At 35.8% G+C, this 15799-nt stretch overlaps 1 long non-coding RNA gene across 1 annotated transcript; it reads right to left on the reverse strand.

Annotated features, from left to right (window-relative positions):
• Positions 1–287: 287 nt before the first annotated feature.
• On the reverse strand, positions 288–9807 carry LOC136850719 (uncharacterized). Its single transcript, XR_010856708.1, has 4 exons — positions 9649–9807; positions 4717–4838; positions 3217–3403; positions 288–1430 (listed from the first exon to the last, which is right to left on the reverse strand). It is a non-coding gene; the product is annotated as an uncharacterized lncRNA (long non-coding RNA).
• Positions 9808–15799: the final 5992 nt, after the last annotated feature.

Consider the following 15799-nt stretch of genomic DNA (forward strand, 5'->3'; position numbering starts at 1 on the left):
AGGACTAACTTTATTTGTGAGGCAAAATCACAAGGTTGAGATGGTTACCTCCCTTTTCTGAACACAGATATCTGATTTGAATCTATTTCATGACTGAGTAGACACACTTTCCAGAAATGGATGGTGACACCTGCCTGGTTGCCTTATATGCTGAGAACACTCGCTCGTCTACCCGAGTCGTTGTAGTGTTGAGTCAAAAAAAATTTTGAAGTAAATTTTTGTTTAAATTAAATAGTAACCTACCCCACCTTTTTGGTATTCTAAAAATTTAAATAAAAGAGCGTCCGGAAGTTTGTTGGCTTTTTATTTTCTCTCAAATAGAATTACATGGATTACATAAGGAAAAAAATTTCGTCTTGTTCGAGAAGACTCAACTTTCCAAAGAAAAAACTGAACTACCAAAAACTTCAATGACAAACTATAGCAGATAAAAGTACTCTACCCGCATTGAGTGCTAGTATTTACTAAAGAACCTGATTATTGTTGGTATGGTCAAGTAGTTATTAAACTATCAAATGGCTCAGACCAAACCTTAATATTTCCCATGAAAACCAAAGGAACCCTTGTCTGAATTAAGCTCATACCATAAACTTTCCCACCTTGAAACTCGTACCTCCATTTTCTGACGCTCTGAGCACATTTAAACTAAAACACAAGTTATATAACCACCCTTCAAGACAGCAAGGTATATATGAATTTTATTGGGTAGCTAACCTTACATTCTGCTCGATCTGGCAAACCATTCACCTGCCAAGGCTCTGCAAAAGGTGTCACAAGAGTATGTTTTTCGTGCTCTTTTTTGTCTTTTAGCCAATTTTGACAACGTAGATAACTAGGTGCCAAAATTTCCGGCAAGAAGATTCAGCAAAACGTGCTCGTGTGAAACTATTTACATTACTATGTCTAGCAAACAAATTTGCCCAATTGTCCAGAATCTCAAGTTTGCGGCCCAGCTAGAACCATACATACCTAGGCACACTGAATGCTGGTCGCATAAAATGCCTTGAATCTAAATGCATTCAGATACGAATGGAGGAACAGATTTCAGGGTGAAGCTAGTTCATGATATAAGCTGCTTTTCATACAAGACCTACTTTGCTTCCATGGGCAATGTTAAGTTTTGGCCTGGGCACTTTGATAACCAGTTTAATGGTCACTTGACCATGTCAATCTCTTATCTGGAACCTTGGTAAAACAAGCACTCCGTGCAGGTAGAGCAACTTTATCTGCTATAGCTTGTAACACTGACATTTTTGGTAGTTCAGTTTCTTCTTTGGAAAACTGAGTTGATGAGCCGTAATTGTCTGAGACTTTTCCATCGGAGGCCAGTTGACTTTTGTAACTTCGTTTCCATAGGAGGGCAGAAACCATCGCTTGATTGTTGTTTGGAATCACCGACTAGCTCTAATCCTGCCATTAGGAATTACAATCTGTAAAGAAGAAATGCAATGTTAGAAAAAATATAAAACATTAAAAACTACACAATATCTAAATAGTGCGATCGATCTTTGAGACTAACTATCAAGTGTAATATTTTGAATATTCTGTCAATGGGAAACAAAGCTACTGTAACTATCAAGTGTAATATTTTGAATAATATGCTGTCAATGAGAAACAAAAGTGCTGTATTAGAACACATGAAATGTAAACGAGTAATACGAAATAACATGTGCACCAACTCCTCATGGATTTCATTATATACTTAAGAAACCGTTATGTTAAAAAGGCCGGGATCAGTGCATTACTGAACCCAGGCACTTGAAAGTGCCGTTCTTTATTTTCAGCTGTGTGCAGTAATTCAGAACTCTTAAAAATCAAAATACTTTTCAGGCTTTTTTGGGGGGGGGGATTCATTAAATAAAATTTCTCTTTAATACGCGGTGTAGGGTACTTTCTATAGCCACCACAGTTATGTGATTACTCCTGTTAATCTTATAACTACTAGTATACCTCTAGCACTTTGGTTTGGGGTACTGCTGCTATGATTTATATTACTGTTTGGACGAGAATTATTATAATTTAAATGATTGTTTTAGCGAATGCAGTTCTCATCAAAATAGCGTAAATTTCTACTTATGTTTAAGAGTCTACAAGAATATTAATTTAGAACAGAACAGAATATAGAATTTAGGCCAAAGGCCAAGCGCTGGAGAACATTAATTCAAACTATCTACAATAACGAATGTTGGAAAAGAGAGAAAAAAGGGAATAAGAATATGTCTCCATTCTTCGATTTCAGCATTTTAAAATCCTTCTATATCTTTACACATAATACATTATTAGCTACAGCATTTAGACATGGGTTGGGATGTAAAATTTAGGACAAAGACCGAGTGCTGAAAGGGAAACTGAGTGTAAAAAGGTTTTAATGGTGTAACGGTAGGGAAACCACCGCAGTTGCGCTATGAAACAATTGTTAGGAGAGGGTGGAAAGTAAGATGGGAGATGATATGGACGGAGATACACAGTGCGAGGAATGAAAGGGGTTGCAGCTAGAGGCCGAAGGTGCACTGACAGCACTAATCCCCCCTACGGAATTGCATTTAAACATAACCCTAAAAAAAAAAAAAAAAAAATAAACTAGCCGCTAGCCCATTTCTACTAATGCACATCCACAAAATTCATTGTCCGCAATATGTATCAAGCACTCAGTATACGACTAGCTTGTTAAAAATCTAGAATTTAAAAACTGTAGCTAAGGTGAAACCCAACCGACATCGAAAATTCTGTAACCCAATTAACTGAAAACGTTTTCGGGCAAAAGGAACAAGAAGACCAGACCTAGCCCATATAAATGTAACAGTAAAAAATCAGATATTTTGTAATTGTTGAAAAATGAAAACCCGAGTTAAGTGGAGCATATACTGAAAACAAGCTAAAATGCTTTGTTTTAGAATACGGGTTATACATATTTTGTTTTTATTTCTAGTGAAATCTAGGTCAACACTGACCGCGAGACCAGTCTACATTTCTTTTTTAATAAAAAAATTAAACCATTTACTGAATATTAGAGTTCGGGATGTTCAACTGTAAACCATATGGAGTTTTATTATGCAGGTCTATGCCAGATTGAACCAACTTTCTCGAGAACCGAGGCTGTTTTAATAATTTTTAATTATCACTAATTCTTTTTTAATTGGCGATTTCTACAGTAAGTTCACTTATGAAAGAGAAGTTGTTCATACAGTAACTGGAAAATATTTCGCTAATACTTACATGAAAAACATCAGCAGGAGATTTAAACTTCGAGCCAGGACTGGTAATATCTCGTTGGACGCTATATCAACAGCCCTGTTACTACTGACTGGAAAGATCTTGGTGATGGCTTGGCGTACTGGTAACTGCTTGCACATTTGCATCTATCTTCAAGATCACCTTGGTAGGGAGAACGGAGAAAACCATCCTGGAAAAAAAAAAACAATTACCTGTTAGAGTACAAAATTAGTTATGAAAAAGAAAACTATTGCAGTTCTCAGTTACTGGTATGCAGAACATTGCAGTGCCCTTAGGAACATCAGTATTAAAATGCTAAAGACAAGCAATTTTCAGCACTGAAAATTTGGTCCACCTAATTTCTTAGATATCAAAGTTTTCCATTTACATAGTCAAGTAGATTACACGTGAATAAAATGACTGAAATATAGTAACACATAGTCATAAATTTAACGCCTGCTTTTATTCATTTGGTATACTTTGTCCAGTGGGTGCATAAAAGCCTACTAAAACTGTCTTTCCAGACTATATCTTGAGGAATTGTCTGTTACTTTATTCTGTCATGTTTTGATCATTGAGGTTTAATATACGCCAGATGCTTGGCAACCTAAGTATTGGATTTTTTTAAAATTAAAACATACCTAATGGAGAATTTTCATTGCCAGGTTGTACATGTAAAAGGTCACTCAGGTGGATGTTCATTTTCAAAACACAGCCGCTGTGGAGTTCAGGTCAGCTCTTCTCAAGCTCAATTAAGTGTGTCTGAAGCAGAAAACAAATAAAGTAAAAACCTTATGTCGTAACAATTGATACTTTACAATGCTTGCAACTACTCATGTATCCTACGAGTAATTACAAGTACTCTACATCTGACGGCATAAAACAATAGGTCAAATTGTTTTTCAGCTACAAGGCAGAGCAGATCAGAGAGGAGAGAGAGGAATATAGTCAGGTGTTATAAAATTACTTTAAATCACAAACCACACAGTTTTCCGTCAAATATGGAAATATATGAACTTTGTGCCTTTGCATAAACCATACGTACATCTGGCATAACAAAATCGATTCATAAACTACCTCAGAAATTATCATGTGAGTGCTTAAGTTAAAAACTATTGCAGTTCTCAGTTACTGATATGCAGAGCATTGCAGTGCCCTTAGGAAACTCAGTATTAAAATACTAAAAACAAGCAATGTTCAGCACTGAAAAATTTGGTCCACCTAATTTCTTAGATATCAAAGTTTTCCATTTACATAGTCAAGTAGACATGTGAATAAAATGACTGAAGTATAGTAGCACATAGTCATAAATACAATGCTTGCTTTTATTCATTTGGTATAGTTTGTCCAGTGGGTGCATAAAAGTCTACTAAAACTGTCTTTCAAAACTATACCTTGAGGAACTGTGTTACTTTATTCTGTCATGTTTTGATTATTGAGGTTTAATATACGCCAGATGCTTGGCAACCTAAATATTGGATTTTTTTAAAAATTAAAACATACGTAATGGAGAATTTTCATTGCCAAGCTGTACATGTAAAAAGATGACTCAGCTGGATGTTCATTTTTAAAACATTGCAGCTGTGGAATTCAGGTCACCTCTTCTCAAGCTCAATTAAGAGTGCCTGAAATAGAAAACAAAATGAACACCTTGTGTCATAATATGGAATACATTTACAAATTTGGCAACTACTCATGTGTCTTACGAGTAATTCCAAGTACTGTACATCTGACATCATAATACAGTAGGTCAAATTGTTTTTCAGCTACAAGGCAGATCAGATCAGTGAGAAGTGAGGAATGTAATCAGGGATTATAAAATGACTTTAAATAAAAATCACGCAGGTTTCCCCACACACACAAAAAAATATGTATAATATGTATGTATATGTATATATATATATATATATATATATATATATATATATATATATATATATATATATATATATATATATATATATATATATATATATATATATATATATATATATTTGAACTTTGTGATTTTGCATAACGATACGTACTGTAAATCTGGCGTCAAAAACAGATTCATACACAATCTCAGCATCTCAGCAATGGTCATGTGTAGTGCTCAAGTTCAGCTAAGCAATGCAAAATCTAGACCCAAGTCCATTAAAACATCATAATTCTGCCTCAACCTAACCAATATCAACAACTGAGTTGTAAGCGTCCATACCTCCACAAGTGAGTTCACTTGCCAAACTTACCATTCAAGCCATAAGCTACTTCACTGCTGAGCTGTAAATTACTGAAGAGTATGTTTCCAAGTACTTCTCTCTACTTGTAAGCTCTACTAAACTCCACTGAGTTGGAAATCCCCCATTATGCATAATTTCCATAAACCCCACCACTGACAATGAAGCTCTTAGCCTCACAACAGAGCTGCAAGTTCCCCTAAACACCCTAACATGCCATTAGCTTTCCATAGCTCACACTAGAGATAAAAGTTCCCAAAACCCACAATTGTCCTATATGTTACCTAAAAGCTTACAATAGAGCCATAAGGTCACAAAAAAAAAAAAAGTCTACAGTTGATCCATAAATTCTTGAAAACCCAGCAGTTGAGCTGCAGTCTTCCTTTAACATACCTGAGCCATTAACTCCTCAATTCCCATAGCTGAGCCATAAACCCATGGTTGAACCACAGAATCCCTAAAGCGTTACATTTTATTGCATGTTTCTCCAAGCCCCATAATTAAGGGACAGGGTTCCTAACACCCTATAATATGGTCGAAAGTTATTAAAAATTTCACAATTGACCTACATTGAAATAAAAACAAACTCAATTGAGCCACAGGCTTCCTAAAGTCCAGTAACATAAAAATTCTGCCACAAGCTAGCCAATCTCAACAACTGAGCTCAAAAGTTCCATACCTCCACAAATGAGTTCACTTGCCAAACCTCACCAGTCAAGCCATAAGCTCCACGTAACTTGAACACTGAGCTGTAAATTAAAGACGAGTAAGTTTCCCAATATTTCTCACTAGTTCTAATCTCTACAAAACTCCACTGAGTTGTAAGTTCCTCACTGAGTGTCAAGTTACGCAAACCCTACAGTTGACAACAGATATGCAAGTTCCTGTACAGTGCATAACTCACACTAGAGACAAAAGTTCCCAAAACACACAATTGTCCTATATGTCACCTAAAAGCTTACAACTGAGCCATAATTATTAAAAAAAAAAAGGTCTCCAGTTCAGCCATAAATTCTCCCAAAACCCCACAGTTGAGCTGCAGCATCCCTTTAACATAACCAAGCCATTAACTCCTCAAGTCCCACAATTGAGCCATAAACTTTCTAATACCCTACAGTTGAGCCAAACAATCCCTGAAGCCTTACATTTTATTGCATGCTTCTCAAAGCCCCACAATTAAGTGGCAGGCTTCCCAACGCCCCATAATTGGATTCTAAGCTCTTCAAAACTTCAAAATTATCCTACATTGTGAAATAAAAAAAAAAAACTCAATTAAGCAACAAACTCCTCAAAGCCCCATAACTGAGCTGCAGGTTATCCAATATCCCACCAATGAGTTAATTTCATTGCAAGCTCCCAAAACTCCACCACTTAACTGTAAGCCTCCTAAACCTCCACAACTGGAAGAAGTTCCTAAAAGCCAACAAGTAAGCTATAAGTTCCCCAAAGGCCACAACTGAACTGCAAGCTCTTCCAAAACAAACAACTGAGCAATATGCCTCTCAGGTCCACATTTGATATCAGTGCTCTTCATAATGCCATAACTGAGCTGTAAGTTCTCCAGTACCCAGAAATTGAGCTGCATTCTGCTCAGAATACTGATGTTGAACTATTAACTTTTGAAAATAAAATCACAGCATTCGATGGTAAACTGACCAAAGTCACATATTTGTTCTGTGGGTCTGCCAAAACTGCACAACCGAGTAGTAAGCTATTCAAAAATTCTCTGAGATTCATAAGCCTCCAAAAAACCCTTGAACCATAAGCAACCAAAGCTTTGGTGGTTTCCCATGTCCCCGAAAATTCCACAAATGAATGATAAGCTCTTTCAATACTCAGTATTTTAAACATCAGCCACTAAGACTACAACAAAGAATAGTAAGTTCAACTCCACAATTAAAAGTAAAGGTTTCTCAAAACTGTGCAATTGAGTTGTAAGCTACCAAACTTCCACAAATCAACATGAGCTTCCCAACTTTTAACAATTAAATTATATGCTCAACAAAATTCCTGAATAATCTTCATCAATAGCCTATTAAGACTCATTTCCTTTGGCTGGTCAGAATTCTGGGAAATGCACATATTCACATTTGAGTTGTCGAGCAATCAACGTGATATTACACTGCAATAACTTTCCTCATTACATATAAATTTATATTTTCCAATAACCTACAAATGTAGTAAGCCTCTAAAAAAACCTTAAAACCTTAAGCCACCAAAGCTCCCCAGTTAACTATGCCACCAAAAGTCAGCAACTGAACAATAAGCTCTTTGAAAACTCAGTACTTTACCTATTTTAAATATCTGCTACTTGGACCACAATAAAGAATAAGTTCAAATCCACAACTAAAAGTAATGGTTTCTCAAAACTACACAACTGAGTTACAGGCTGCCAAAACTCCACAGTTGAACTCTGAACTCCAAAACACTCCATAATTGAATTATGAGCACGACATAACTCCACAATCTTCATCACTAGCCTAAGAAGACTCATGTTCTTGGGCACAATTAAGAGCAACGGACACAATGTTGTTCACATATGCTTTGTCGAACATTCGTTAGGATTGTAACCTGCAATGTCTTTTCTCAGTGCAAACAAATTAATATTTTAAAATAACAAGGAACAATCCTAGTTATTCAGTAAATGTCAGCAAGTCTGATGCAAATGCTATAAAACTGAGGATTGTGCATGACTTTCACCACTGAAGTGAAGTCAGATATTTTGTGGCAGAGTAAAAATGACAAAGTACAATCGTATTACTAAGACTCTTGGACTTACCATTTAATTAGGTTCTTATTTGTGCAATATCCTCTTCATGCTGAAGAGCAGAATTGTCAAAAAAAGGTGGGGGAGGGGGGCGGGCGGGCGGATCACCATAGGGAACTTTTCTTGGGGTTGGAAAACGGTAAACGGGATGAATATTAAATACAGGGTGCATCCTTACTTAATCTATGGTACTGCTTTCGAAATGGGGTAGGCTTCAAATACCAACCCACTAACCTTAACCACGATGCCCCGAAGATGACTAAGGGAACTGTAAGTTATTTGTGCATGAATGCATGCTTACCTAACAGACTAAGGTGTGGGTTCCCATCTGACCAAGGAGGGGGGAAGGGTGAATTTCTGGGGGTACCTCTGCTTCAACTCTCTTGTCCTAGGGTGCTATACATCATTCCTTCCTCTTTTTTTGTTATCCTCAAAGTTCAAATGAGAATCTACTTAGATTTAACCAGCCATGTGCTGGCATGGGCTCTTGCTCTACAGCACAGCAGGCCGCAAGATGAGAATCACCTGGTTTCCCTAGCCAACAATGACTATAAGACCACAGTTTCTCCATAGTGGTCACCAATTAGCCCGTTACCGTCAGATATGTGGGAAGGTAATATCACGAAGTTAAAGACTTGTTTGACAGGGGTATTTTTAAGATTTGTAATAATCCCATACATTTGTCTATATCTCACAGTAGTTACTCTTAATTCATAAATAATCACGTTTTCAATACTTGTGCACCTCTCAATACATAAATTAGCTTGGGGAAGGTTAGGTTATGATGCATCCCTGTATTTTATTCTATGGCTTTTAAGGTTCTAGGTTAGGTTAGGTGTGAGAGAATGCATTTGTCAATATCTAATGGTATATGTTACTTACTATGTTCAATAAGTTTTCACATGTAGAAAAAAATTTATTCAGCACATGACCATGGTCTGGGTAAGGGGTAAGTTTGCAAAGGTTCTGCCATAGCCTTCTTTAGAAATGCCTCAGAAATGATTGAAATATACAAAATTTTCCGATTATAGGATCATCAGCAACAAAACCAAAGTTTATTCTTAGCCAAGGATATCCTAAACTTTATGGTATCACTTAAGAACCAATAGGCTTCAATTGTGTCACTGGTGTTGAACTGCAAACAAATGGTACAGGCTAGCCATAATCACCCAATACATAAAGTTTGCCATTGTACGTTTAAGTCTATTTCATATATACAGTACGATTCATTCAGTCAGCTAATCAACTTAGCCTAATACACAAATGCCCAGAAGAGACTGTGTTCTTCCATACAAGTAAAATAACCGCTAATAATTTCATCTAATGAGAGCTGCAGGCTATTACATACATCAGTCTGGTTGGCTTATTCATAGTGAAAATTACACCAACACAAAATGTGAGCTAATTATTTCAGTTCACACGCTATAATTCATATAAGGTAACACTTACCAAATCAGACAATGTTGGTCACTTTTCAGCTGAAAACGCACAAATAAACTCACACAGAAACACTTTCATCCGCATTAATATTTAGATTCAGTAATGGCGAGAGCGTTCCACAGCAGAGTTTGACGGACAAATGACCAACGACCCTCTTCGTAACACTGAACTAACTGTCGTGGAATGCAGGATGATGACGTCACTTTAAATTTGGAATTTAAAGCTTATCAACTTGTTTTAAAAATATAGTCGAAGAAACCTTAAGCCTATGAACACAACATTTTATTTGTTTTCCTCTTTTTCATGAAAATTAAGTGCCCCATCCTTTTCAGATATGCAGAAAATGCCAACAATATTATCTAGTGGAAAGAACGGACACGGATGAAGAACAACGCATTACTTGTATCGTTAACTGTAACAATAATTCGGGCTTTGACGCCATTTCATCTGATGTTGCATTAACTACACAAAAAGTTAATAAGACTGAATTGCCAAGTTAAGAAGTCCAAGGTAGTCACGAGGAGCTGTCGACAATATTATGCAAATATTGCATTTAACAAACATGTTACACCCATGTGAAAATGCCAGGATTTAGGAAAAACCGCAAAGTTCAAGAGCTAAATAAGAGTAGCTGTGGGAAAATTAGACAGAGGAAAGTGTAAGAGTAGTAAAAAAAAAAAAAAAAACTGTTAATGAAAGCAGTTAACCACTCTGGGGAGAGATACGAGCTACCACCTTGAAGAGAATGGACTCGAATATTCGATGGGAATAAACCAAAACGGATATTAATAGTTCAAAGATAATTCTTGTTTAAACTTTACACAAAAAAAACAACATTGGAAATAAATCAGACAACAAGGAACCTAAGAATGAACAACTAAATGTAACGAATTAAATACCAAATGAGTGGAAGTGTGGGATGTCATAAAAATACTCTCACATAGAAGTATTTTATGATGGATGTCTGAAAAATGCTTGTATCTCACTTTGTGATTACAAAAATAGGCTGCTGAAACAGTCTTGGCAATAATATATTGTATCATTTGCTTTACAAGTTGCATCGTTTAATCCAAAAGGCAGCCAAAGCACAGTTACATATATATCACCTTATGCTGGCGTCATGTCACCTTAACTGAGCCTTCGCTGGCCACCTATTAAAGGAACTTCAAACTGAAACAATAAAGAGTCCTAGAGTTATAAACCACTTAAAGCAAGAAGAAGCGCAGGGGCCAAGGCGCAGCAAAGAAACTTGGGATACAGAATTTCAAATACACGACACAGACCATCCAGAATATAAACTATAAACGCTGGAGTCTCGGTATATCAAGTATTCCCGAAATCCAGTGCCACATTCCGGTTCATAAATTAATACCAGCATCGAGGGAATTGTGTTGGCGTTATGCTGTTGTAAGTCTTGTTTCGTGCTAATGAAGCTGCACAGTTGTAATTTACTATTTTCAGTTAAACGGAAGCATATTCCAATCTAACGTTTACATTTTAAGGATTAAGTGTCACTCATATATAATGTTTATGTAACACGTCAGGTTTTTGCATGCCTTTGCGCTAATTCTCACAACTATCTAGATTACGCTGACTTTATTTGTGAATATACTAATACATTTCCCGGGAAGTTAATGCTGAGTATAGTTGGAACACTTAAATTCCTTTACATTATTAAAAGTGCAGAATTGTAAAAGCACGAAAGTGGACACAATAAACTGTTATGTTAACCCGCAAGTAACTAACAAACAAGAAATAGTTTATAGTTTATCCTACGTAACTTTGCTTGTAAAATTATTCTAATTTCGATACTGCAAGCTCCTGTGATCCCGGCTTTTACTACTTTTTTTTTGCGTTACCGATGGCGGATTCTGGCATCGATCATTACCGAAAGATGAGCAAAAAACGACGTGAAAACATTTACAAAAATGTGTGTTTTTTTTTTTGCCCATTTTCCAGAAATTGAAGCGTGAGATGTTCCCAAAGTCAATTTTCTTTAGCAGTTTTCTGCATCAAAGAAAACGGTATTCAATATGCTTGCGCTCTATTGGGTGAAGGTGATGTCACCAGCTTCACCGCTGATTGGTGCTTGGCAATGTGCACTCCCTACGCATATTACGAGTTGTCATATTCGCTGATTATCTTTTATCTTACAAATTTTCCAAGCTTTAAAGGATCTCGTTATTTGGCTAACATATTCTGATTTCAAAATACTATATATTTTATGTAAATATTGCAAGAAAAACAAGGAATACAGGGTCTTTTTCAGAATTTTTTACAAGAAGTTAACAGTTCGTTTTTTCTCCCTCGAATTTAGGCAAGTGGTACTAATAGGTATAGCCAGACACCGATTGCATATTTCTTACTAAAAATAACTTTTGTTTTGTTTTTTCCAGACTGCTGAACAACCAAAAGTTTACGTAGTTTATATATATTCCAACATTCAACGAAATAAAACAAGCTTTATAATTTTTTTGAGTAATTTGTAGATAAATATACAGAGGTGTTCGCAGAAATTCTCTTATTCTACGATCCTTGGACGTTACAGGTTACCGTAAACATTGGTTTCCATGGCAACAGTGACACTTCATTCAAGATTCAAATCGAAAGTTTATGAAAAATAAACTCCTTTTGGAATTTACATTGGGAGTTCAGTCACTCCATTTCTATGAAATATATTTCTATATATGACAACATCAAAAACCTGTTAGTATAAAGGCTAACATTTGTTTATATTATAAGCTACAGAGGGCGGCAATGCAAAACCAAAGTGTGGGAAACTTTATGCTCTCATTGGCTACTGATGATGCCATCAACCTAAGGTACGAGTGATGATTCTTGGTGGTTACTACCATAAACATGTTATTGCTAACTGTCACCAATTGCAAATTTTTTATTGTGTAATAAGAGAAAATTTCGACCTCATGTGTAAGTTACTTTTGAATATTTTCAGTATTATTTTACCTCCTATACACACATCCAATCAGAGCAATTAGGACAGAGGCAATTCAGTTTTTTAAACTGCTATCATTAATGGAATCTAAATGTACATTGCCAATAACTCATTACGTTCGCATTCTGTTTATGGTTTTTTTCCACTTTCACATTTACCTGTTTTACAGGTGGGACAAAACGTTGCTCCATTTTTAACTGTCGTATTGCAGTTCAATGGACTCTCGTATCTTTTAGCAAAGTATGCAAGAACACTCGTTAAACATTCTGCTCTTCACTGTTGGCCGAGTTGGTCGTGGCGCTTGACGGCGTTTGCTGTTATGTTCTAAACTCAAAGGGATTTTTTTTTGTTTTTAATCTCCCGGTTCTTCTCACATATTCACTGAACATTTCTTACCTTTTTTTCAACAGAGCTGCAAGCTGTATGCGCAAGCACGTCGCTAGTGAGTAAGATATATTCATTGCACTTCTTGAGAAATATTGCTGTAAGCATAATTATTTCATTAAGGATAGTGCCATCAAGTAGTGTTCAAGCAATTTTTGTATAGTCTTCAGGTATCTGGTAAATGTAGCGTGATGTAATTTTGCTGTCATAATTAAAATAAAAACTGTACATCACAACGAAAAATATTAAAATGTGACATTTCCTTTAATATTCTTCCTCATCGGACTTGACGTAATTGTAAGTTGTTCTCTAGCGGATAACAATAATGTCGTCAGCTTCACTCCTGATTGATTATCAGTGATATCTACTTATTACATATGTTTAGTCAACAATAATTAAGAAAATGACACAAACGTTGAGGCAAATACTCGAGAATATTTAAAAAGCCTATGGCGTCAGGAACATCAAATTTAAAAAGCCTATGGCGTCAGGAAGACCAGATTTGTAAAAGGAAGAGGCTGCAGAAGATATGCAGGAAGATTAAAAACCATGATATAAAAAGCGAAAAAAAAATCCAAGTGTGTTAAATTTAACTCGACATATTATAACATATGTATTTAAAAATGACTGAGAATCATAAAAATAATATTAATATCTTTCAAAGCTAAATAGCTGCAGAGTAATTATAACGGTGTCTGACTTTGGACAATAGGCGAATTAGAAGATTAGACAGACTGTGAGAAGCTTATTGAGTTTCAGCTTCAGTGAACCACGATCTTAGGGCTGGAGTCCATTGTTTTCGAGGACATTCAAATGCAATTTCGTTGGTCTGTTTACATGGAGCGCTATTTGTTCGTGTAATAGTAGTGGTGTTGATCAAATATGATCAAACGTTGCTCATGCATTGCACACACACACACGTGCATAAGCAAATATATAATATATATAAATATATATATATATATATATATATATATATATATATATATATATATATATATATATATATATATATATATATATATGTGTGTGTGTGTGTGTGTGTTTTTATATACATACATACATATGTATGTATATATAGATGTATGTATATATATGTATGCACTTATACCTTGATGTTCACACTTCAGTTACTGCATCAGAAATGCAATCCTTTTCTTTGAGAGACTCCTCTTCTCCATTCCTTCTGCTAGAGAAGTTCACGCTTATTATACTAAAATGTATACATATCTTGAGAAAGACTGAGAATATTAATATTAATAATAAATATTAATAATGTTGATAATGAAAAGCGATTTCATATTTAGGCTATAAGTGTTTAACATTATCTTTTAAATCAGGAAATTTATAATCTTTACTTCGTCCTGTAAGTAAATACATTTAATACGGGAGGCATATCTTCAGAAATGAGAGAGAGAGAGAGAGAGAGAGAGAGAGAGAGAGAGAGAGAGAGAGAGAGAGAGAGAGAGAGAGAGAGAGAGATGCAATTTACAGACCGATGAGGTAGGACAGACACCAGCTGCACTGCTAAGTAAGAGTTATTACCAATTTAGGGCCTAAGCGAAGGTAAGAGAAATTGGACTATAATAAAAAGGATAAAGTGGAATATCAGTCACTGAGAATAAAGGAAAATGATATTTAGAAGTGATTTAGTTAAACATTTACTAAATATCGGCCACCGGACCAAAGCTCTCTTGTTAAAATTTTAGGAAATGTAAGAAAATCGCATTGACGACGAATTATCCGATTTGGAATGAGGAAACTCAAGACATTGGTAGGAGAATGGTTTAATAAAATTTGATGTATTACTAACATATGTTACCCTTTGCGAAAGAGCGGTGTATTTTTTTTTTGTCACAGTTGAAATGTAGCGTGGCTTCACAATCTTGGTAAGAGATATGAAAGAAACGTGGTTTCAACTTGATGGTGATTCCATCAAATACAATTTCAGAGGCGGTAGTAATTAATGGAGAAGTCTTTACAAAAGAAAAAAAAAAAAAGTAAAAAAGGCGCCGAAGTTTCTTCGGCGCAATCGACTTTTCTGTACAGTCGCTGCGGCGTATAATCAAGGCCACCAAAGATAGATCTATCTTTCGGTGGTCTCGGAATAATGCTGTATGAGCCGCGGCCCATGAAACTTTAACCACAGCCCAGTGGTGGCCTATCCTAAATCGTTGTCAGAAGCACGATTGTGGCTAAAAAAACCTTAAATGAAATTAAAACTAGTGAGGCTAGAGGGCTGCAATTTGGTGTGTTTGATGACTGGAGGGTGTATGATCAACATATCAATTTGCAGCCCTTTAGCCTCAGTAGTTTTTAAGACCTGAGGGAGGACAGAAAAAGTGCGGACGGACAGACAAAGCCGGCACAATAGTTTTCTTTTACAGAAAATAAAAAATCAGCAAGTTGTAGATGATGCTAAAATAGAGTTACCGCTAACTGAGTAACTCGAAAGTCTAATTTAGGGGGCTCATTTAAGGAAGAAGCTAACCAGTTTTAGCCATAAGCATTGCAGAGAGTTTCAAAGCACAATAAAGCACCGAATGCTTAATTTTTGGTAAGTTCACACAATTAAAAAAACTCTCTTTAACGAGAAATATCAGAGCCATAAAAAAATTGATAACTCTGGATGACATAACAGTACGTCGACAGACTTTTACCATAACAGTGATAATACATTTGTTATTGAGTAGCATTTAGTTATATTCTTCTTTTCATCATTATTTCTCAGCACGGTGCTAGATTATCCTTTCCTCGGCGCTAAGCTGAAAGGTCCTACTATTTTATTCTTAGTATAATTATTCTTTCACCCACCATCGACAC

This window comes from Macrobrachium rosenbergii, chromosome 22 (assembly GCF_040412425.1).
Source record: "Macrobrachium rosenbergii isolate ZJJX-2024 chromosome 22, ASM4041242v1, whole genome shotgun sequence".
Lineage (NCBI taxonomy): Eukaryota > Metazoa > Arthropoda > Malacostraca > Decapoda > Palaemonidae > Macrobrachium > Macrobrachium rosenbergii.